At 44.9% G+C, this 22,003-nt stretch overlaps 1 long non-coding RNA gene across 1 annotated transcript; it reads left to right on the top strand.

Moving 5' to 3' along the window:
- Positions 1 to 19,543: 19,543 nt before the first annotated feature.
- Positions 19,544 to 20,576, top strand: LOC135051041 (uncharacterized). The gene is made up of 3 exons (XR_010242006.1): positions 19,544 to 19,659; positions 19,743 to 19,808; positions 20,090 to 20,576. It is a non-coding gene; the product is annotated as an uncharacterized LOC135051041 (long non-coding RNA).
- Positions 20,577 to 22,003: the final 1,427 nt, after the last annotated feature.

The raw sequence follows: 22,003 nt of genomic DNA, 5'->3' as shown, positions 1-22,003 counted from the left end.
GAGCCGTCTGTTCAGAGGCTCCTACGTTTGTCATACTGTTAACTGGGTTCAGATCACAAGTTATACGGTGTGATTGGTGTGGCTGGTATGAGTCTTACCCGGGATTCAATATCCTTCCTTATTGTGTACGCTCGTCCGGGCACAGTATCCTAACTGAGGCTTGGAGGAGGGTCATGGGGGGAGGAGCCAGTACACACCACCTGATCCTAAAGCTTTAGTTTTGTGCCCTGTCTCCTGCGGAGCCGCTAATCCCCCTGGACCTGACGGAGTCCCCAGCATCCACTACGGACTACGAGAAATAGATTTATCGGTAAGTAAAATCTTATTTTTAGGTTATTATTTTCAGTGAGTCCTGCTGGCAACAGGCTCACTGCATCGAGGGACTTAGGGGAGAGAAGTTCAACTCACCTGCGTGCAGGATGGATTGGCTTCTTAGGCTACTGGACACCATTAGCTCCAGAGGGAGTCGGAACACAGGTCTCACCCTGGGGTTCGTCCCGGAGCCGCGCCGCCGACCCCCCTTGCAGATGCTGAAGATTGAAGGTCCAGAAACCGGCGGCAGAAGGCTCTTCAGTCTTCTTGAAGGTAGCGCACAGCACTGCAGCTGTGCGCCATTGTTTGTCACACACTTCTCACCAACGGTCACGGAGGGTGCAGGGCGCTGCTGGGGGCGCCCTGGGCAGCAATGTAAATACCTTTTATGGCTAAAAAATACATCACATATAGCCCTTGAGGCTATATGGATGTATTTAACCCCTGCCAGATATTACAAACTACGGGAGAAAAGCCCGCCGGAATAGGGGCTTATTCTCCTCAGCACACAGCGCCATTTTCCTGCTCAGCTCCGCTGTGAGGAAGGCTCCCAGGACTCTCCCCTGCACTGCACTACAGAAACAGGGTAAAACAGAGAGGGGGGGCACTTTTTATGGCGATATTTTATATATTTAAGCTGCTATAAGGATACAACACTTATATAAGGTTGTTCCCATATATATTATAGCGCTTGGGTGTGTGCTGGCAAACTCTCCCTCTGTCTCCCCAAAGGGCTAGTGGGGTCCTGTCTTCGATAAGAGCATTCCCTGTGTGTCTGCTGTGTGTCGGTACGTGTGTGTCGACATGTATGAGGACGATGTTGGTGTGGAGGCAGAGCAATTGCCGGTAATGGTGATGTCACCCCCCAGGGAGTCGACACCGGAATGGATGGCTTTGTTTATGGAATTACGTGATAATGTCAGCACATTACAAAAATCAGTTGACGACATGAGACGGCCGGAAAACCAGTTGGTACCTGCCCAGGCGTCTCAGACACCGTCAGGGGCTGTAAAACGCCCTTTACCTCAGTCGGTCGACACAGACCCAGACACGGACACTGAATCTAGTGTCGACGGTGAAGAAACAAACGTATTTTCAAGTAGAGCCACACGTTATATGATCACGGCAATGAAGGAGGCTTTGCATATCTCTGATACTGCAAGTACCACAAAAAGGGGTATTATGTGGGGGGTGAAAAAACTACCTGTAGTTTTTCCTGAATCAGAGGAATTGATTGATGTATGTGATGAAGCGTGGGTTAACCCAGATAGAAAAGTGCTAATTTCAAAAAAGTTATTGGCATTATACCCTTTCCCGCCAGAGGTTAGGGCGCGCTGGGAAACACCCCCTAGGGTGGATAAGGCGCTCACACGCTTATCAAAACAAGTGGCGTTACCGTCTCCTGATACGGCCGCCCTCAAGGATCCAGCTGATAGGAGGCTGGAAACTACCCTAAAGAGTATATACACACATACTGGTGTTATACTGCCACCAGCCATCGCCTCAGCCTGGATGTGCAGTGCTGGGGTGGTCTGGTCGGATTCCCTGACTGAAAATATTGATACCCTGGATAGGGACAGTATTTTATTGACTATAGAGCAATTAAAGGATGCTTTTCTTTATATGCGAGATGCTCAGAGGGATATTTGCACTCTGGCATCGAGAGTAAGTGCGATGTCCATATCTGCCAGAAGAAGTTTATGGACACGACAGTGGTCAGGTGATGCGGATTCCAAACGACATATGGAAGTATTGCCGTATAAAGGGGAAGAATTATTTGGCGTAGGTCTATCGGATCTGGTGGCCACGGCAACTGCCGGAAAATCCACCTTTTTACCTCAGACCCCCTCCCAACAGAAAAAGACACCGTCTTTTCAGCCGCAGTCCTTTCGGTCCTATAAGAACAAGAGGGCAAAAGGACAGTCATATCTGCCCCGGGGCAGAGGAAGGGGTAAGAGAGGGCAGCAAGCAGCCCCTGCCCAGGAACAGAAGCCCTCCCAGTGTTCTGCAAAGCCCTCAGCATGACGCTGGGGCTGTACAAGCGGACTCAGGAGCGGTGGGGGGTCGACTCAGGAATTTCAGCGCACAGTGGGCTTGCTCACAGGTGGACCCTTGGATCCTGCAGGTAGTATCTCAGGGTTACAGGTTGGAATTCGAGAAGTCTCCCCCTCGCCGGTTCCTAAAGTCTGCTTTGCCAACGTCTCCCTCAGACAGGGCGACGGTATTGGAAGCCATTCACAAGCTGTTTTCTCAGCAGGTGATAGTCAAGGTACCCCTCCTACAACAGGGAAAGGGGTATTACTCCACGCTATTTGTGGTACCGAAGCCGGACGGCTCGGTAAGACCTATTCTAAATCTGAAATCTTTGAACCTGTACATACAAAAATTCAAGTTCAAGATGGAATCACTCAGAGCAGTGATAGCGAATCTGGAAGAAGGGGACTTTATGGTGTCCCTGGACATAAAGGATGCTTACCTGCATGTCCCAATTTGCCCTTCACATCAAGGGTATCTCAGGTTCGTGGTGCAAAACTGTCATTATCAGTTTCAGACGCTGCCGTTTGGATTGTCCACGGCACCTCGGGTCTTTACCAAGGTAATGGCCGAAATGATGATTCTTCTGCGAAGAAGAGGCGTATTAATTATCCCTTACTTGAACGATCTCCTGATAAGGGCAAGGTCCAGAGAACAGCTGGAGGACGGAGTAGCACTAACCCAAGTAGTGCTGCAACAACACGGGTGGATTCTGAATTTTCCAAAATCTCAGTTGACCCCGACAACACGTCTGCTGTTCCTGGGAATGATTCTGGACACGGTTCAGAAAAAGGTGTTTCTTCCGGAGGAGAAAGCCAAGGAGTTATCCGAACTTGTCAGGAACCTCCTAAAACCAGGAAAAGTGTCTGTGCATCAATGCACAAGAGTCCTGGGAAAGATGGTGGCTTCTTACGAAGCAATTCCATTCGGCAGATTCCACGCACGAACTTTTCAGTGGGATCTGCTGGACAAATGGCCTGGATCGCATCTGCAGATGCATCAGCGGATAACCTTATCGCCACGGACAAGGGTGTCTCTTCTGTGGTGGTTGCAGAGTGCTCATCTGTTAGAGGGCCGCAGATTCGGCATACAGGACTGGGTCCTGGTGACCACGGATGCCAGTCTGAGAGGCTGGGGAGCGGTCACACAGGGAAGAAACTTCCAGGGAGTATGGTCAAGCCTGGAGATGTCTCTTCATATAAATATACTGGAGCTAAGAGCAATTTACAATGCTCTAAGCCTGGCAAAACCCCTGCTTCAGGGTCAGCCGGTGTTGATCCAGTCGGACAACATCACGGCAGTCGCCCACGTAAACAGACAGGGCGGCACAAGAAGCAGGAGAGCAATGGCAGAAGCTGCAAGGATCCTTCGCTGGGCGGAAGATCATGTGATAGCACTGTCAGCAGTGTTCATTCCGGGAGTAGACAACTGGGAAGCAGACTTCCTCAGCAGACACGATCTACACCCGGGAGAGTGGGGACTTCATCCAGAAGTCTTCCACATGATTGTGAACCGTTGGGAAAAACCAAAGGTGGATATGATGGCGTCTTGCCTCAACAAAAAACTGGACAGGTATTGCGCCAGGTCAAGAGACCCTCAGGCAATAGCTGTGGACGCTCTGGTAACACCGTGGGTGTACCAGTCAGTGTATGTGTTTCCTCCTCTGCCTCTCATACCCAAATTACTGAGAATTATACGGCAAAGGGGAGTAAGAACGATACTCGTGGCTCCGGATTGGCCAAGAAGAACTTGGTACCCGGAACTTCAGGAGATGCTCACGGAAAATCCGTGGCCTCTACCTCTAAGACGGGACCTGATTCAGCAGGGACCGTGTCTATTCCAAGACTTACCGCGGCTGCGTTTGACGGCATGGCGGTTGAACGCCGAATTCTAAAGGAAAAAGGCATTCCAGAAGAGGTCATTCCTACACTGGTTAAAGCCAGGAAGGAGGTGACTGCACAACATTATCACCGCATTTGGAGAAAATATGTTGCGTGGTGTGAGGCCAGGAAGGCCCCCACGGAGGAATTTCAACTGGGTCGATTCCTACATTTCCTGCAAACAGGATTGTCTATGGGCCTCAAATTGGGGTCCATTAAGGTTCAAATTTCGGCCCTGTCAATTTTCTTCCAGAAAGAATTGGCTTCAGTTCCTGAAGTCCAGACTTTTGTAAAAGGAGTACTACATATACAGCCCCCGGTTGTGCCCCCAGTGGCTCCGTGGGACCTGAATGTAGTTTTGGATTTTCTCAAATCCCATTGGTTTGAGCCACTCAAATCGGTGGATTTGAAATATCTTACATGGAAAGTAACCATGCTACTGGCCCTGGCTTCAGCCAGGAGAGTATCAGAATTGGCGGCTTTATCGTATAAGAGCCCATATCTGATTTTCCATTCGGACAGGGCAGAACTGCGGACGCGTCCTCAGTTTCTGCCTAAGGTGGTGTCAGCGTTTCACCTGAACCAGCCTATTGTGGTGCCTGCGGCTACTAGCGATTTGGAAGATTCCAAGTTGCTGGACGTTGTCAGGGCATTGAAAATATACATTTCAAGGACGGCTGGAGTCAGAAAATCTGACTCGCTGTTTATACTGTATGCACCCAACAAGCTGGGTGCTCCTGCTTCTAAGCAGACGATTGCTCGTTGGATTTGTAGCACAATTCAACTTGCACATTCTGTGGCAGGTCTGCCACAGCCTAAATCTGTCAAGGCCCATTCCACAAGGAAGGTGGGCTCATCCTGGGCGGCTGCCCGAGGGATCTCGGCATTACAACTCTGCCGAGCAGCTATGTGGTCGGGGGAGAACACGTTTGTAAAATTCTACAAATTTGATACCCTGGCTAAAGAGGACCTGGAGTTCTCTCATTCGGTGCTGCAGAGTCATCCGCACTCTCCCGCCCGTTTGGGAGCTTTGGTATAATCCCCATGGTCCTGACGGAGTCCCCAGCATCCACTTAGGACGTCAGAGAAAATAAGATTTTACTTACCGATAAATCTATTTCTCGTAGTCCGTAGTGGATGCTGGGCGCCCATCCCAAGTGCGGATTGTCTGCAATACTTGTACATAGTTATTGTTACAAAAAAATCGGGTTGTTATTTGTTGTGAGCCGTCTGTTCAGAGGCTCCTACGTTTGTCATACTGTTAACTGGGTTTAGATCACAAGTTATACGGTGTGATTGGTGTGGCTGGTATGAGTCTTACCCGGGATTCAATATCCTTCCTTATTGTGTACGCTCGTCCGGGCACAGTATCCTAACTGAGGCTTGGAGGAGGGTCATAGGGGGAGGAGCCAGTACACACCACCTGATCCTAAAGCTTTAGTTTTGTGCCCTGTCTCCTGCGGAGCCGCTAATCCCCATGGTCCTGACGGAGTCCCCAGCATCCACTACGGACTACGAGAAATAGATTTATCGGTAAGTAAAATCTTATTTTTGTTTGAAGGTTTGCATCATTTTATTCACAGAACATGCCTATAACTTTGAAGATGTTTTTTTTTTCATAACTATTCACCCCCCTAAAGTCAGTACTTTGTAGATCCACTTTTTGTGGCAATTACAGCTGCAAGTTGCTTTGGATAAGTCTCTATGAGCTTGCCACATCTTGACACTGGAATTTCACCCATTCCTCAAGGCAAAACTGCTCCAGCTCCTTCATGTTGGATGGTTTCCACTTGTGAACAGCAATCGTCAAGTCTGACCACAGATTCTCAATTGGATTGAGTTCTGGGCTTTGACTAGGCCATTCCAACACATTTAAATGTTTCCCTTAAACCATTCGAGTGTTGCTTTAGCAGTATGCTTTGGGGTCATTGTCCTACTGGAAGGTGATCCTCCTTCCCAGTCTCAAATCACAGGCAGACTGAAACAGGTTTTGCTCAAGAATATCCCTGTATTTATCACCTTCCATCTTTCCCTCGAGTCGAAACAGTTTACCAGTCAGTGCTGCTGAAAAACATCCCCACAGCATGATGTTGCCACCACCATGTTTCACTGTGGGGATGGTGTTCTTGCGGTGATGGAATGTGTTGGGTTTGCGCCAGACATAGCGTGTTCCTTGTTGGCCGAAAAGTTCAATTTTTGTCTCATCTTACCAGAGCACCTTCCTCCATACATTTGGGGAGTTGTCCACATGCCTTTTGGCAAACTCAAAATGTGCCTTCTTATTTTTAACACTAAGTAATGGCTTTTTCTGGCTACTCTTCCATAAAGCACAGCTCTATGGTGTGTACGGCTTATTGTGGTCACATGCACAGATACACCAGTCTCTGCTGTGGAACTCTGCAGCTTCTTCAGGGTTACCTTTGGTTTCTGTGCTGCCTCTCTGATTAATGCCATCCTTGCCCAGTCTGTGAGTTTTGGTGGCCTGCCCTGTCTTGGCATGTTCTTTCAATTTGAAGAGGATGGATTTGATGGTGCTCCGGGGGATCATCAAAGATTTGGATATTTTTTTGTAACCCAACCTTGACTTGTACTTCTCAAAAACTTTGTCCCTGATTTTTTTGGAGAGCTCCTTGGTCTTCAAGGTGTGATGCCTCTTGCTTAGTGGTGATGCAGCCTCTGGGGCCTTTCAGAAAAGGTGTGTTTATACTGACAGATCATGTGACACTTAGATTGCACACAGGTGGACTTCATTTCACTAATTATGTGACTTCTGAAGGTAATTGGTTGCACCAGAACTTTTAAGGTGCTTCATAGTAAAGGGGGTAAATACATATGCACATGCCAATTTTCACATTTTTATTTATTAAAATTATTTTTATATACATTTCTCTTACGTCCTAGAGGATGCTGGGGTCCATATTAGTACCATGGGGTATAGACGGGTCCACCAGGAGCCATTGGCACTTTAAGAGTTTAATAGTGTGGGCTTGCTCCTCCCTCTATGCCCGTCCTACCAGACTCAGTTTAAAAAATGTGCCCGGAGGTGCCGGTCATAGCTAGGGGAGCTCTACAGAGTTCTCTTAGAAAGAGTTTTTTCTTTCTTTTTTCAGAGTTTGTTATTTTACAGGGAGGCTACTGGCGACAGCCTCCTTGCAGCGAGGGACTGAGGGGGGAAGGGGGGAGCAGTGTCCACCCTGCGGGGTCTTGAGCCACTGCCCCCGCTGACTGGACATTGAGCTTCAGAGGGGTCCGATCGCGTCCCGCCACAAGGGAACGCTCGCTCCGGCAGCCAGCCGCTACCCCCTCAGGGAGCTGAAGTGTGTTGAGTGAGTCACTGTCCCCCCTTGCAAGCGGGGGGACAGTGTGAAGAGTGCGGCTAGAGGGTAGGAGTGCGGTCTTAACCGCGCTCCTGGAAGGCTCAGCGGTACTGCGGTGCGGCGCTGGGATGGCAGAGCTGGATTAAGGCTTCGGGGGGCCCGGGGTACTTCAGACAGTATGGCCCTAAAATCTCAAATTAAAATCATAACGTCTTCAATTACTACAAAGAAAATTACAATTCGGTGGTAAATTTGAAAGGATTCTTAAGGCTTATAGCGTATAATATAGTATATAGCATATAATCTAGTAATGATTGTCTAATGAATGACTCCACAATGAGTTAATAAATTGATATGATATTACTTACTTCTGAATAACAAATCATTTAATTTTAAACCGCTGTATTCTCATAAAGATATGATTCATATTTAACCTATTTAAGAAAAAGATTCAAATTGTAATAATTAAATTAATAGTATTATTTTGCCTATTAATAGTTTGATCAATAATACTTACTGTAAATTGTTATTTTTATTTTTTTAAATAATTTACTTCCACGATTTAACAATATCTGATAGAACTTCCTATTTGGGACCGCCCTACAATAAGATATATGTAATTATAAATATGTATGTATTGAAAAAAATGAATTTGTTTTTTCAAAAATATAGAATATAAATACTCACTGATAATTTATATTGATCTTCAAGGTAATAACTAGTGAGTAGTTTGGCAAACTTTGTATTTGTAAATTTCCTATTGAAAAACAATCATATATTAATGTTGATTTTGATTTAGACCATAAAATAAATATTTTAAATATTTTATCACAGCTTACCCGCAGCTCTTTCGTATATCAATAAACATAAGGATCCAAATATGGACTGTATATTGTTGAGCCTCTTTTTATTTCCCTAATAAAGATAAAAAATTACTAAATATCTTAAATTGGACCATAATGAAAAATAATTCCAAAATAGCCCTTGTAGCTTACCAGCAGCTGTCCTATGTGTCTGTCCGCATGCATTGAGACCCAGAAGTGGAATGAAAGCTTAATTAGTAAGGTTGCATGCAAAGTGTGCCCATCACTTCAGGAGGTGGCTTTCATGTAACATGTGCCAAGCAATTATGGATGCAGGAAGGTTTCCAGGTAAGGAAAAGGGATAGCTGTATGCTGTATATGGCAAATCCTTGTTTGGTGGGTGTTGGTAAGGTGGTCTGTGTGCAGTAGATTTTATTGGTACATGTAATCTTTTATAAGCACCACAGAAGCATTTTTGGCAGTAACATACAGTGCACAACCTCCTGGATCCCAGAATAGTTTACAGCCTTTTAGCATGCAGTAATTTCTTATTATGACTTGCATAGATCTGATTTTGCAGCAATGTTTTAACACATTTAAAAACAGCCAAGACTACTATGATAAAGTGCATGGTGACTGTGACACTTTACTGTGCACCTTAAATGCAGGAAATGTAAATACTGCAAATCTCCAAAAAATAGAAACTTTCAGACATAGCTGCGGCATGTCATTTCCAGCATTCCTTTAAAGTCGCATAGCTGTGCTCCATTTATAAAGCGCTTCGTGCAGAAATATGCTGGTGCAAAGTAGGTTAGCGTCTGCAAGGGTGCACGATTACACGCAGAGCAGACACCAAAATATAATGCCCTGAAACTCGCTTGTTCGCCGTACAATGCGGAACAATATTATACAAGTCCCTTCTCTTTCCTAATCTCTCCCAATGCTGTAGGCCTGAGTGTGCGGCCGGGAACTGGGCACGGGAGGCTGGCACACTCAGATGTGGCCTGAAGGGCCTATTGAAAAACAGGGGGGAGGAGAGAGTAAGGGAAAAAGAGGAGAGGTTACAATAATAGAAGTCTAATTCACATTAAGGGGATTAATAGATCACAATATCACTTTAGATTGTAGTCAAAGGTAAGTGCATAGTAATTGAGTCTTTTCGACTTTATGCAATTAATCACTGAATTTATAGAAGGTTAGGAGAATCAAAAGGGTTCATGACATTATTTAGCTAGTTAATATTATATGGGAATATAATACACACAATAATATACTTTGTCATCACTAGGTTATAAATAAATAAATAAAATATATATACACCAATTTTTGCCACCACTAGGTTATTAATGAACAAATAACTAATTATATTAGGGATCTATAAATTAATTAACTATAAAGTACTTATTAGGGTATATACATGGGTTCCTTATTAAAATTACAAATTTAATATGACTAAAGATATTGAATAAATTAAATGTTTAATATATTGGAGAGATTTATTATGAAATAATTAATTTGATAATGTAGGTATGTAAGCATCAATTAAGGATTATAGGTCAATTACAGAATCCCCTATATAGTATTAATTTCTCTTACGTCCTAGAGGATGCTGGGGACTCCGTAAGGACCATGGGGTATAGACGGGCTCCGCAGGAGATATGGGCACTATAAATAACTTTGGAATAGGTGTGCACTGGCTCCTCCCTCTATGCCCCTCCTCCAGACCTCAGTTAGATCCTGTGCCCAGAGGAGTCTGGGTGCATTACAGGGAAGCTCTCCTGAGTTTCTCTGATAAAGAATTTTGTTAGGTTTTTTATTTTCAGGGAGCACTGCTGGCAACAGGCTCCCTGCATCATGGGACTGAGGAGAGAGAAGCAGACCTACTTAAGTGATAGGCTCTGCTTCTCAGGCTACTGGACACCATTAGCTCCAGAGGGAGTCGGAACGCAGGTTTCCCCTCGCTGTTCGTCCCGGAGCCGCGCCGCCGTCCTCCTCGCAGAGCCGGAAGATAGAAGCCGCGTGAGTATAAGAGGAAAAGAAGACATCAAAGCGGCAGAAGACTTCAGATCTTCACTGTGGCAAGCGCGCACAATACACACACTAGCGGGCACTGATGGGTGCAGGGCGCAAGGGGGGCGCCCTGGGCAGCAATAAAACCTCTATATCTGGCATTATTAGGTTGGACACTGCAGATGCAGTAATTCTTTGAATCCCCCGCCAGTTTTGAGATACTTTGAGCGGGACCGAAGCCCGCCGCTGGAGGGGCGGAGCTTGGTCCCTCAGCACTAACCAGCGCCATTTTTTCCACAGAGATCTGCAGAGAAGCTGGCTCCCCGGTCTCTCCCCTGCTGAACACGGTGACACAGGGCTGAAAAGAGGAGAGGGGGCAGTTGTAAGGCGCAGTGAGTGTATTAACACAGTAATTAATATAAAAGCGCTATTATCTGGGAGTTTATTTTCCAGTGTCAGTTGGCGCTGGGTGTGTGCTGGCATACTCTCTCTCTGTCTCTCAAAGGGCCTTATTGGGGAACTGTCTCCTTATAACTATATCCCTGTGTGTTTGGGGGTGTCGGTACGAGTGTATCGGCATATCTGATGTGGAAAGCTCAGCTAAGGAGGAGGTGGAGCAGATGATTGTGGTGTCTCCGTCGGCAACGCCGACTCATGATTGGATGGACATGTGGAATGTTTTAAATGCAAATGTGACATTATTACATAAGAGATTGGACAAAGCAGAGTCCAGGGAAAAAGCAGGGAGTCAATCCACGGCTTCGGCTAGGTCACCGGGCCCTTCTGGGTCTCAAAAACGTCCCCTATCCCAAATAGCAGACACTGATACGACACGGACTCTGACTCCAGTGTCGACTACGATGAAGCGAGGTTACACCCAAGGATGGCAAAAAGTATTCATTATATGATTGTTGCAATAAAATATGTTTTGCATATCACAGATGACCCCTCGGCCCCTGACACGAGGGTGCGCATGTATAAGGAAAAGAAACCTGAGGTAACCTTTCCCCCATCCCATGAGCTTAACGAGTTATTTGAAAAAGCTTGGAAAACTCCAGATAAAAAACTGCAGATTCCCAAGAGGATTCTTATGGCGTGTCCTTTCCCTGCACAGGACAGGGTACGTTGGGAATCCTCACCCAGGGTGGACAAGGCTTTAACACGCCTGTCCAAGAAAGTGGCGCTACCATCTCCGGACACGGCAGCCCTCAAGGATCCTGCTGATCGCAGACAGGAAACTACTTTAAAGTTTATTTATGCGCATACAGGTGCTTTGCTCAGACCGACAATAGCATCGGCATGGGTGTGTAGTGCGGTTGCAGCTTGGACAGATACCTTGTCAGCTGACCTTGATACCCTAGATAGGGATACCATTTTATTGACCTTAGGCCACATTAAAGACGCAGTCTTATATATGAGGGACGCTCAAAGAGACGTTGGGCTGCTGGGTTCGAGAGCCAACGCCATGGCGATTTCTGCTAGGCGCGCCCTGTGGACCCACCAAGGGACGGGTGATGCCGACTCAAAGAAGCATATGGAGGTTTTGCCATACAAAGGTGAAGTTTTATTTGGGGTAGGTCTCGCGGACCTGGTTGCCACAGCTACCGCGGGTAAATCTTCCTTTTTGCCTTTTGTTCCCCAGCAGCAAAAGAAAACTCCACAATATCAGATGCAGTCATTTCGGTCGCATAAGTCCAGAAGAGGTCGGGGATCATCTTTCCTCGCCAGAGGTAAGGGTAGAGGAGAGAGAGCTCCTGCTCCGGCTAGTTCCCAGGAGCAGAAGTCCTCCCCGGCTTTTACTAAATCCACCGCATGACGCTGGGGCTCCACTGAGGGAGTCCACACCGGTGGGGGCACTTCTTTGACTCTTCAACCAGGTCTGGGTTCTTTCAGACGTGAATCCTTGGGCGATGGATATTGTATCCCAAGGCTACAAACTGGAATTCGAAGAGGTGCCCCCTCGCCGATTTTTCAAGTCGGCCATGCCAGCTTCTTCCCCAGAGAGGGAAGTAGTGTTAGCTGCAATTCAAAAGCTGTATCAACAGCAAGTGATTGTCAAGGTTCCCCTAGTTCAACAGGGGAAAGGGTACTATTCGACCCTGTTCGTGGTCCCGAAGCCAGATGGTTCGGTCAGACCCATTTTAAATCTAAAATCCCTAAACCTGTACTTGAAAAAGTTCAAATTCAAGATGGAATCGCTCCGGGCTGTGATCTCCAGTCTGGAAGGGTTTTTTTTTTATGGTGGCACTCAACATAAAGGATGCATACCTTCATGTCCCCATATATCCTCCTCATCAGGCGTACCTGAGATTCGCTGTACGGGACTGTCATTACCAGTTTCAGACGTTGTCGTTTGGGCTTTCCACGGCCCGAGGATTTTCACCAAGGTGATGGCGGAGATGATGGTGCTCCTGCGTAGGCAGGGAGTCACAATTATCCCATACTTGGACGATCTCCTGATAAAAGCAAGATCTAGAGATCAATTGCAGAAGAGCGTGTCGCTCTCCCTGAGAGTGCTACAACAACATGGTTGGATTCTCAATCTACCAAAGTCACAATTGATTCCAACGACTCGACTATCATTCCTAGGCATGATTCTGGACACGGAACAGAAGAAGGTTTTTCTCCCGATGGAAAAAGCCCAGGACCTCCAGAACATGGTCAGAGACTTGCTAAAACCAAAAAGAGTGTCTGTTCATCAATGCACTCGAGTTCTGGGGAAAATGGTGGCAGCCTACGAGGCCATCCTCTTCGGCAGGTTTCATGCAAGGACGTTTCAGTAGGACCTCCTGGACAAGTGGTCAGGGTCCCATCTACTAATACATCAGAAGATAAGCCTGTCCCCCCGGGCCAGGGTGTCTGTCCTGTGGTGGCTGCAAAGTGCTCACCTTCTAGAGGGTCACAGGTTCGGCATTCGGCACGACAAGCGGAGAATCTTCTTCGCGACCTACCGGTTCTGATTCAATCAAGACAACGTCTCAGCAGTGGCTCATGTAAACCGCCAAGGCGGGACGAGGAGCAGAGTTGCAATTGTGGAAGCCAGCAGGATTCTGTGCTGGGCGGAAAATCACGTTAGCGCTCTGTCAGCGGTTTTCATTCCGGGAGTGGACAACTGGGAAGCAGACTTCCTCAGCAGACACGATCTCCATCCAGGAGAGTGGGGACTTCATCAAGACATTTTTACAGAAATAACAAGTCTTTGGGGAATTCCTCACATAGACATGATGGCGTCACGCCTCAACAAGAAGCTTCGGAGGTATTGTGCCAGGTCAAGGGACCCTCAGGCAGTAGCGGTGGACGCCCTGGTGACACCTTGGGTGTTTCAGTCGGTCTATGTGTTCCCCCCTCTTCCTCTCATCTCAAAAATATTGAGAATCATAAGACAAAAAAGAGTGAGATCAATCCTCATTGTTCCAGATTGGCCTCGAAGGGCCTGGTATTCAGATCTTTAGGAGATGCTCACAGAAGATCCATGGCCTCTTCCTCTCAGGAAGGATTTTTTGCCTAAGGTGGTTTCTTCATTTCATATGAACCAACCTATTGTGGTGCCTGTGGCTACGGGTGACTTGGAGGATTCCAAGTCCCTGGATGTAGTCAGGCTTAAAAATCTATGTAGCCAGGACGGCTCGAGTTAGGAAAACAGAAGCACTGTTTGTCCTGTATGCAGCCAACAAAGTTGGCGCTCCTGCTTCGAAGCAGACTATTGCTCGCTGGATCTGTAACACGATTCAGCAGGCTCATTCTACGGCGGGATTGCCGTTAACAAATTCAGTAAAGGCCCATTCCACTAGGAAGGTGGCCTCTTCTTGGGCGGCTGCCCGAGGCGTCTCGGCATTACAGCTTTGCCGAGCAGCTACTTGGTCAGGTTCAAACACTTTTGCAAAGTTCTATAAGTTTGATACCTTGGCTGATGAGGACCTTGCGTTTGCTCAGTCGGTGCTGCAGAGTCGTCCGCACTCTCCCGCCCGGTCTGGAGCTTTGGTATAAACCCCATGGTCCTTACGGAGTCCCCAGCATCCTCTAGGACGTAAGAGAAAATAAGATTTTAAACCTACCAGTAAATCTTTTTCTCCTAGTCCGTAGAGGATGCTGGGCGCCCGTCCCAGTGCGGACTAAATCTGCAAGGCTTGTATATAGTTGTTGCTTACATAAGGGTTATGTTACAGTTGAGATCAGTCTTTAGCTGTCCTGTCTAACAATGCTCTCCCGACAGAACTTTATTCCATACCCAGCATGTCCAGAGGGCTATAATCTTGCATTTAATAGCCAGATACCTGGAACGTTATTGGCCCAGCTGACACCAGTGAAGCACATGGGGAGATAGTCAGTGCTCGGACGGAGACTGCCCTCCATCTTTACACCTGATCCAGCTGCAAACTGACGGAGCTGATTACTTCCATCACAGCGCTCCCTGCACGGGTTACAGCGCGACTCACAACAAGGAGATCTCAACGGCTATACCTTGACACAGGGTGCCCCGTACAGGTGATCATCATCTGCCTCCGCTGCCGGACCGAGGCTACACCACTGGGGCGCTTATTGCCGGACGCGCAGCACTCCCTGCACGGAAGCGCAGTGCCAACTTCAAACATCAAGACCTTCACGGGTTTTCTTCTTACCCCAGCAAACGCATCTTGGGTGCCCATTCATCGCCTCCGCTGCCAGACTGAATAAATTATTTGGGCGGTTGATATCACATTCATTCAACTACTCTGTATATATACGGTACACCTCAGTCCCGCTATTTAGCGAGGTTCCAATCACCCTGTTACACATAAGTGTCTGCTCCAAATTATGACAGTCTAAGGTGCCTTATACGGAGTGCTGTTATCATTGTTTGGCACCTAAGGATTCTCCATGTACATGTGAGTGACCTTCATATAACTTTTATTTTACATAACATCTAGCGCTGGAGTGCACATCTGTGTTATTAGATCATATTAATATATACTATACAGCAGTTATGGCCATCAGTGTATAATGTTACAACCATTTATCTTACATCAGTATAGCCAGTATATGATCTAGTGAGCATCTATCAGGCTCCTAACTGTGGTGTGGATTTTATATTTGTTTTATTTTATATTGTTTACTCCCGGGAGTTTGTGTTACCAGTGTATACTACACTATATTATCTCTTTTTTTTTATTAATAATAAACCAAAATATTTTTTTTATTTTAATATGTCTAATTGGTTTCTGAACTTTTAAGCGCCACCTGGAATATTTATTTGTGTTGTTTCTGTTTGTCTGGATTCGGCATCTCCAGCTCCGGGTGGCTGCTGATTTACAGAATTTTACACTTATTAATTATACACCACTCACCTTAGCGCCATAGACCATTTCCTTGCTGAAACACACATACCCAGGAAGTACCCAACACTAAAACGCGTTGCTAGGAGACGGGACGTGCTTCACGCACACCGAGAGCGAGGCCTGAAACACACATACCCATTATTATTAGAATACGTTGTTAAGAGACGGGACGTGCCAGTGGCAAACGCAGGATTTGCATGGGGGGGTTTCCAGAACTGGGCGGAGCCAATCACGGGGGTGGGGACTGAGGTGACCCAGCATATGCTGGGTCCATAAAACTAGTGTGTGTGTGTATATATATATATATATATATACACACACACACATATATACACACACACACACATATATATATATATATATATATACATATACATACATACATACAGACACATACATATACACATATACATAGCATATTAAACATGCATACATATATATATATGTGTGTGTGTGTGTGTACACACATACAGTACATATATATATATATATATATATATACACACACACACACACGTATATATATATATATATATTGTGTGTGTGTGTGTGTGTGTGTGTGTGTGTGTGTGTGTGTGTGTGTGTGTGTGTGTGTGTGTGTGTGTGTGTTTATATGTATGTATGTATATACATGTGTATATATGTATGCACATGGATATATTATTATTATCCTTTATTTATATGGCGCCACAAGGGTTCCGCAGCGCCCAATTACAGAATACATAAATAATCAAACAGGAAAACAGCAACTTACAGTTGATGACAGTATAGGACAAGTACAGGGTAAATACACATAGTTACATCAGCAGATGACACTGGAATAAGTATCAGGTGGCCGAAGACTGCTGGAGTTGATGCAGTTGAAGATTATTAAAGTAAGAATGGATAAGCACATGAGGGAAATATATATATGTACTATAAAATAAACTTTTATTGCTCTTACAAGTGCCACCAGGAAGACAGCAGGCTGCAGAGGACGCTAGACAGCCATTAATAATACTCATGCAGCTAAAAAAAAATTTTTATTTTTAGTGGAGGGGGGTTTCTGGGTGCTCGGAAACCCCCCCTGGGTGCGCCACTGCGTGCTTAACAGCATCACGCACGTCTAGAACGAGGCCTGGAATACACACACCAGTACTCTGGGTGTTGCTAGGTGACGGGACGTGAGCAGTGACGTCACACCCCGTTTCATCTGATGAAACCGTTAAAATTCTACAACGGAGAAACGCGTTAAGGACATTCTGCTAAGTGCTTTTGAATACCCCCCACTAGGACGGTGAGACAGACTCCCTTACTTTCGATCGGGAGGACCAGCAATACTACTCTTGACTGCAAAACCCTACAAACTGCCTGATTGGGCTCTGGTGAGGAGAAGTCGGACGGCTCCAGCAGGGGAAACCCAGCAGCACGCTGCCGTAGCTGGGCGGCGCAGTACATCATCACACCACGCAGTGGATCTATAAGCTCCGGCAGGGGGAAGCCTGACGGCTACAATAGAGAAGACTCCTGAGGCACACAGCCGCGGCTTGGGGTCTCACAGGTGGACACGCTACGTCCCGTGAGTAGAGCGCTATCAGTGAAGAAATAACGACTGCTAGCTACGGCTGCCTTTGGAAGGAAGATACCGACACCATACTCGGGCTGCGGTGAGGTGAGACATAGTTCTCTAAATTGACAATCATTCCTCAGGTGTTAGACACATCATCATCTGTGTGTCATTGGATAGGAGTCTATTCCCCGTGGGGAAAATTAAGTCTGGTCATATATATCCATCTATAGTTCCACAGTCTGAATAAAATCTTGGATTAAGGGGGAACTTTGCAGTAGCACTTTTATTTGAAAAACGGTCTTAACCTATGAAATTCAAGCGGTACTAATACTTACACCTTGTGGATAAAGAATTTGGAATCTATTGATGCGGGCAGAGCCGGCCCTAACCAATATGATGCCCTAGGCAAGATCTTGGCTGGTGCCCCCTAGCACCACCGCTGGTTCCGCCTCTGACCTTGCACCTCTTTCCCAGCACCACCACCCCTCATCCATAGCAGTCCTTATTTTGGTGTTTGTACCCCCTATATTTTAAATAGGAACAGTTCGCACATTTGGCGCATAGCCAAAAAAGGGGGGTGTTTTTGCTGGCAAGGGGCATGGCCACACAATAGTAACCCCAATTCCAATTACGCCACACAGTACTGCAACTTTATTTCTCATTTGATCATGAGATAGTGTCCATAATTCATATTACATCCCACAGTAGTATCACTTTACCTTATAAACGTTACTCCTCACAGTAGAGCTCCTTATTCACATTACATCACACTGAATTGCTCCTTATTCACATTACACCAGACCTTACTGCTCTTTATTCACATTAGACAACACAGTAGTGCCCTTTCTATACGCAATGCCACATAGTAAAGCACCTTATACTCATAATACCACACAGTAATGCCCCTTACACATATGAGACACATTATTAATGTCCTTATAAACAAAATGTGCCTTACACATTATGACAACCTTTATTAATGCTCTTTTACACATAATGTCCCTTACACATATGCTGCACATTATTAATGCCCTTATACACATAATGACACACATAGTGCCCCCTACACATTTGCTGCACATTATTAGTGCCCCATACACATTATGACACACACAGTAGTACCCTGTTACACATATGCCGCACATTATTAATGCCCTTATACACATAATGACATACATAGTGCCCCTTACACATATGTTGCACATTATTAATGCATTTTTACATGACACACATAATGCACCTTACACATATTTTCCGAACACTACTGCACAACCAACCCACTCACATGCACACAGCACTCACACTGCCACTAACACTGTGACCTCTGCCTCTGCTTGGATACAGATGTGTCCTCATAAATCTTGCCTCAGTGCTAAAGTTAGACACATTTTTTTTCATGAAAATGCATCTTATTTGCATTGCTATGTGGATAGGATGCACAAGCAGCTTCTGCTGATTAAAATGATATGCAGCTTGCCTATATACTGTGTGTGACTGTGGCTGTATCTGCATATGAAATGCTACACACAGAATATAGGCATGCCGCATATCATTTTAATCAGCAGAAGCTGCTGATGCCCCTATGCATATCAAATGCCCTAGGCAATTGCCTAGTTTGCCTATGCCTATGGCCGGCTCTGGATGCGGGACATTAAGTTTTATTCCAGCCACTAAGTGGAAATATAAGGAATCCTGAAGCCAAATATGCAAACAAGTGGCAGCTGGTGCTAAGTACAAAAATTTGGGACTGACTTGTGCTTCTATTTAATGATAGGTTTTTCTTTGTGTGTAGTAATATCTAATATACTGTTACAAAAGCTTCTTAGCAGGTTTATGCATATATTGATGCTAGAATTGAATTTTATATATTTTTTAATATGAAATAAAAATCGTTTGAAATCTTAATGCGCTCTCTCACATAAGTGATTGTTTGGTGTAGAATTTGGTAGTACTTCAGAATACTAAATGGGAGCTGCACTTAGATTTTGAGCAGTGTGATCAGCTGAGTAAATTGGATGCTGTATAGAAATTAATTAATATTCTGTTTTCAATACATCTGCGCCTGAATTTATATCTACGCATGGACGCAGGGGGAACCACAATTAAGTTGCCCTGTGCGCCCGTACGTCTGTATATCTGTATTGTTGAGTTATTATAAATGGAATGACTCTGGATAGGGATTAAAACGATGAATTAAATATAGCTATTAACCTTACTAATTAAACAATTAATCAAATGAGATAGGAAGTGATGTAACTAGCTTAGGCACTTAAATAGGGAGGTCCTGAGCCCAGCTTTCATTCCACTTTTGGATCTCAATGCATGCGGACACATAGGACAGCTGCTGGTAAGCTACAAGAGCGGTCCCAAATAGGAAGTTCTATCAGATATTGTTAAATCGTGGAAGTCAATTATTTAAAAAAATAATAATAATTTACAGTAAGTATTATTGATCAAACTATTAATAGGCAAAATAATGCTTTTATTTTAATTATTACAATTTGAATCTTTTTCTTAAATAGGTTAAATATGGATCATATCTTTATGAGAATACAGTGGTTTAAAATTAAATGATTTGTTATTCAGAAGTAAGTAATATATCAATTTATTAACTCATTGTGGAGTCATTCATTAGACAATCATTACTAGATTATATGCTATACACTATATTATACGCTATAAGCCTTTACTGATGTTGGAATTCAATTTGAGAAATATCTAATGAAGAAATAAGACAAATAAAATAAATTTGTACGATGTTAACTAATTTAGATACAGATACTGTTATGTTTTGTGCATATTCCTTCTCTTTCTTAATGTTCCTTTTTATTTTGTATCTTTTATTTTTACTTTTGGATCACATCCTAAGAGAACACCCCCGAAGAAATCGCTATAAGACGAAACGCGTTGGATGAAAGCTTATTAATTTCTTGTTTGGGAAAGTTGAAATTCAACATTGTATCTATAATGAATAACAACATATTGTGAAAATGTTTAGCAATTTTTCTTTTTAATGGAAATGATGATTTAAATTGTTTTTAACAATATAAAGAAACAAGTGTCTTGAGGAAAAAGGGTGTTTTTGCATAGTCATCCTCTCTTTGCTGGTAACCAGATATAAACATACCTAATTATACTTAAACCAGTAATCAGATACAAACACACCAAATCATACTTTAATAAGTGCGCTCCACAGAGATTTTTTCGGTTTCTATTTAATTCTAGTCTCCTTCGACAGGGGATCATCTCTGTGTGGAAGCTTGCCTATTGATAAAGGTGTAGGGTTAAAGAAATTGATTTAAAATATACTAACTGATTTTGAATAAATAAAACAGTAGTTCTATTTCTTGAGCGTATTAAGGGATTGTTTAGTGTTTGTTTGTTTATATATATATATATATATGTGTGTATAGTGGTTGAAGTGGAAATTTTGAAGTGAAATATGGAAAAGTGAAAGTTGCAATTATGCGCGCGCCTCTGGAAAAGGGGGCGTGGCCACTTAAAAGGGGGGTTGGCCTTCAGTGTAGTATACCACACCATATACCCCTTATACACATTATGCACCACAATAGTAGGACCCCTTATCCTATCTAGTACTGGTGCTCCTTTCACGTTATACCACACGGTATGAGCCAAAATTCACACTATAGCACACAATATGAGCCGAAATTCACATTATAGCACTCGTTATGAGCCGAAATTCACATTACAGCACACAGTATGAGCCGAAATTCACATTATAGCACACAGTATGAGCCGAAATTCACATTATAGCACACGCTATGAGCTGAAATTCACATTATAGCACACAGTATGAGCCGAAATTCACATTATAGCACACAGTATGAGCCGAAATTCACATTATAGCACCTGGTATGAGACGAAATTCACATTATAGCACACAGAATGAGCTGAAATTAACATCATAGCACACAGAATGAGCTGAAATTAACATTATGCCACATGGAATGAGGCAAAATTCAGGGAGAGTGACAGCAGGGACAGGGAGAGTGACAGAGGGACAGGGAAAGTGACAGCAGGGACATAGGGACAGGGAAAGTGACAACAGGGACATAGGGACAGGGAGAGTGACAGCAGGGACAGGGAGGGTGACAGAGGGACATGGAAAGTGACAGCAGGGACACAGGAACAGGGAGAGTGACAGAGGGACAGGAAAAGTGACAGCAGGGACATAGGGACAGGGAGAGTGACAGCAGTGACAGGGAGAGTGACAGAGGGACAGGGAAGTGACAGCAGGGACAGGGCGAGTGACAGAAGGACAGGGAAAGTGACAGCAGGGACAGCGAGAGTGACAGAGGGACAGGGAAAGTGACAGCAGGGACATAGGGACAGCGAGAGTCACAGAGACAGGGAAAGTGACAACAGGGACATAGGGACAGGGAGAGTGACAGGGAGCGGGACAGCAAGGGACTAGGGAGAGAGAAAGGCAGCAGGGTAAGATTACCTACAGTATTTAGCAGCGGCGGTGCGGAGGATGCTGTGGTCTGCGGTGCGGTGGATGCGGATGCTGTGGCCGGCATGGTGCGGAGGAGGCCGCTGTGTGGAGAAGGACTGAGGGCGGCGGCGGGGCAGCACGGGAAGCCCCGAAACGTTGGTGTATAAGTTGACATATACTGTGTGTGTGTGTGTGTATATATATATATATATATATATATATATACAGAAGAAAGTCCTGTACTCGCATCAAATTTTCCAAGGTGGGTGCTATCCCAACAGAACGAGGTCCGCTGAATATATTGGTGTCCACACTAGTGGCGGGTGC

The sequence above is a fragment of the Pseudophryne corroboree genome, chromosome 2 (assembly GCF_028390025.1).
Source record: "Pseudophryne corroboree isolate aPseCor3 chromosome 2, aPseCor3.hap2, whole genome shotgun sequence".
NCBI classification, from domain to species: Eukaryota; Metazoa; Chordata; class Amphibia; order Anura; family Myobatrachidae; genus Pseudophryne; species Pseudophryne corroboree.
This window is presented reverse-complemented; position numbering and strand designations above follow the sequence as displayed.